A 3,902-nucleotide genomic window follows, 5' to 3' on the forward strand; every position below is an offset into this window, starting at 1 on the left:
TCTATTTCCAAGAGTAAAATAAAAACAGCCAACACTGTGGGGTGAAAACTATCCTGAGCATTTATTCCCCCCACTGTAACATTTAGAAACTAGGGGGGAAAGTGGGATTGCATTAATAGACTTCTAAAACAAAATGTTATGGAAGTATTTATTTTTTAAAAGGAGAGTTTTAAGAGAACAGGATGCTTGAAAATGACCAACTCCTACTTAAGGGGAAAAGTAACCACAGACCTTTGCTGAGATGGCACCAATAATTTAAAGAAACCAAGCTAAACAGAATTTTATCTATATACAATTAATATGAAAACTTCTTAACAGAATGGAACACCCATAACAAAATTTAAGCCCCTTCATCTTTTGGCAATGAAATAAGTGAAATTAACATAAGGATATTTTGGAAGGGTTGAAGGCCACAGTCAGAATCAAACATAAAACTTTCAAACCTAGAAAGCAAAATGAGAACTTTCATAGCTCCTTGATCTACCCTATCTAAATAGAAATATTATAATGACTATCCAATAGGTGCTTAGTTTCAAAACTAATACAAGCAATTTATCATTAAAAGCCTATACCTAATTGCTTTTCTTCTCTGTTCTGCCCCTTTCTCCTATGCTTGAGCTTAATGAAGACTATCCTCTGCAGCTGTTCCTGAGGGCAGAGAAGCAAGCAATGGAATAACAAAGTAAGCCTGAGAAGCCCCTTGCCCCTGAGAACCTTCTCTCTGGCCGGTCACAGCCACTTACATTTCAATGCAGAAGATTTCAAGAATGGTTTGAGAAAAAGAATACCATCTGTCAAAGGCCATCAGATGGACAGCTATTTGCCAGGCAATTAGCCTAAAGCTTTTAGGTGGTGATAAAAAATAGAACAAACAACAACAACAGCAAAACCCTTATATTTTCCTATTGGAACCTTTTATTCTGTTTTGTTGATGCTTAGGGAAAACAGCTTTGTCTATAACTCACTGTGGCCTGGAGTTATGACACCAACTTGTATTTTGCCAATTAAGAAAGAGGCCAAACTGCATTCTTCTCAGAAGGTCCATTCGTTGATAAATGGCACTCAACTGATTTTTTTTTTCATATAACCTTTAACAAGAACTCATAAGTTGCATTGATTATGCCCCAAGAGATAAGGGACCGATGGTAATTCAGATGGGCACCTCTGAAAAGGTTTGTCAGTTTTCTGTCCCGTTCCAGCCAGATTGGAAAACCTTGGGGAAAGACTGAAATTCCCCACCAATCTGAGACTGTATGCGAGTTTTTACAACATTAATTGGATAAAACAAGAATCCCATCATGGCACCCAGTAGACCTCCACAGATAAAATCATTGACCAAATGAGCACTGCGAGTCGTTGCGGTAGGCAGATGCTCCTTAATGGGACCTCAAAGGCCGGAAGAAAAAGACATTGCTGAGTCCATTCCGGAAAAGAATGGGCACCAAGCCTCGATAATACTCTCCAATTCCATGACATTTCAGTGCCTTGAAAGCCTGGTAAGTGTTGGCAAATCTGTCATGATGCTTGTGGTCTTGAAGCAATGTCTGAACTCTTTCCAGCGGAGTGAAAATCGCTTCTGTTGTCCCTGCAAGCACTGCCGCCACGCCACGGGTTGCAAACTCTGGAGCACTGACATGCTTGTGGAGAAGGCAGGATAAATCCTCATACAGACCAAACATAAGTGTAAGCGTAGTTGTCTTCTGCATCAATGGGGGAAGCATTCCACGAAACAAGTTTCGAAATCCATCTTTTCTCAACTGAAGTACTGCATCCCGGGTTTTGATGCCATGCAGCTGTTGTCGAAAGAGGACCTTCTGAATGGGAAATGTGATTGCGATGTTGCTGAAGGCGGCACAGCAGCCACACAAGTCATGCTTCATTTCACCAACTTTTGTAATATGAGGTGATATATCTTGTTTTGAAGATGTTAGTATTGGTGGCCTCTTTTCATGAGCTTCTGAATCCATCATGTTGCTTAAGATCTTTCTTTTTCAAGAAAGATCTGTAACCTGTAACACCATCTGAGCCTGGAATTTGGCAGGATGATAGCTTTTTGATAATGTTCCCAATTTCTTCCATTGTTATTGTTCCGCTAGGTTCTCTCTTCTGGAGTCAATTTTGGTAACTGGATTTCCGTTCTCCAGGCGTCCATTTCCCCAACCTGTGAATAACGGGGAGGGGGTTGGACAAGATCACTAAGTCCTATTCCGTCTCTGACACTCCACAGTCAGGGGTCCCGCGGTGAGGAGGCCAAAATCTCAGTCTCCCAGGAGGCAGGGACCCCACTCTCCCCCGGGCTCACCGGCTCCTACTCACCCCTGCGGTTCCGGCGCACGAGGGAGGTGCCTCCCCAGCCCAGGGCGCGCCCGAATGAAGGCACAGCCTCCTTCGAGAAAGGTCGCCCAGCAGCCTGATAAACACCCGCGTCAACCGGGAGAACCGGGAGCTGACGAGGGTGAGAACTGATTCCGCGCGCGCCGCTTGGGTGGGTCCCGCAGCGGCCGGGCCAGGGAAGCCTGCGCGCGCAGAGGACGGGGGTGGACCCCCAGGGTGGCCGGCTACCCAGACTGGCCTTTCGGGGCGTTTCCCCTCCCTCCAACCACAGGCGACGGGAGACAGGGGCTTCCCCAACGCCCGCCCTGCACTCGCCCATCCTAGTTAGGGTTTTCTAGAGGGATAGACCTAATTAGATAGATGTATATATAAAGGGGAGTTTATTAAGATTATTAAGGAAGTGTTGGTCACTGTGGCGCTCCAGGTGGACATGGGACGATGTCGGTGGGGCTTTGGGGAATGTGGTGATGCAGGAGCTGTTGGACCACAGCAGGATGCAGTCTTACGGGGTCTGGGCTCTCAAAATGGTGCCATGCTGCAGCTGTCGGGGTCTCCGGGAGATGGGTGGGACCTCGCATGAGCTCCCTTTCTGGAGCAGTGTTGTAGCACAGACTCCAGGGGGCTCTCTATACCAGTCTCAGGGCCCACGGCAGTTGAGGGGCTCTCCAGTGGTGGCTAGGCTTGCAGGAGTTCATGATGGGAATGTGAAACTTCTGGAGAGCTCTCTCTGACCCTTCCCCAACACTGGGGAGCTGCTCAGGGCTTCCAGCTGATCCCAGTTGGGCTTTCGCACTTGCCTCCCCCTCTTTTCATGCCTCAGGTGTTTTCTATCACTTTTTTGCTGAATTCCAGCATTCTCTCTTAGACGCTCCGTTTGAAGGGTGATAATCCAGTCGCTATTTTGGTTCTTCTTCGTGGAGGAGGCTAGTGTCCAGTGCCTCTAGTCAGCCATCTCAAAGCCCCTCCTCTATAGTTTTATTTTTAATTTATCAATATTAACAAGTGGATCCATTGACTTCCCTTCTAAAAGGTGAAGAGTTCATCACATCTAAGTATCCTTCTTCCTTCTTCCACTTCATGAAAATTGTTATTTATTTTCATTTGGTATATATACTCACAATGGTATCTCTTATGAGTTATCTTCTTGTGCCACATGCAACATTTAAATCAAGCTACTTGTCATTTAAAGAACGCCTTTTGAATAAAAAATTATTTAAAATATTTAGAAAAGTTTTTTTAATAGATTCATTCAGAACATATTTATTAAGGATCTTGTAATGGGCTAAATGGTGTCTCTGTAACAGTCATATATTGAAGTCCACACCCCCAGTATGTCAGAAGACCTCTGTATTTGGAGACAAGGTTTTTACAGAGCGAATTAAGTTAAAATGAGGCCGTTAGGGTGAGCCTTGATTGAATATGACTGATATCCTTATAAGAAGAGGAGGTTAGGACACAGACACACAGAGAGAAGACCATGTGAAGAGGGGAGACAGTCCCATAAATAAGCCAAGGAAAGAGGCCTCAGAAGAAGCCACTATTGGATATCACTATACACCTCTTAGAAT

At 44.8% G+C, this 3,902-nt stretch overlaps 1 pseudogene; it reads right to left on the reverse strand.

The window, feature by feature from the left end:
* Positions 1 to 1,079: 1,079 nt before the first annotated feature.
* On the reverse strand, positions 1,080 to 1,994 carry LOC105720084 (mitochondrial nicotinamide adenine dinucleotide transporter SLC25A51-like; annotated as a pseudogene).
* Between the last annotated feature and the right edge of the window lie 1,908 nt (positions 1,995 to 3,902).

Source organism: Aotus nancymaae, unplaced genomic scaffold (genome assembly GCF_030222135.1).
Source record: "Aotus nancymaae isolate 86718 unplaced genomic scaffold, 86718_ANA_hifiasm-v0.15.2.pri h1tg000059l, whole genome shotgun sequence".
Taxonomy (NCBI): Eukaryota; Metazoa; Chordata; class Mammalia; order Primates; family Aotidae; genus Aotus; species Aotus nancymaae.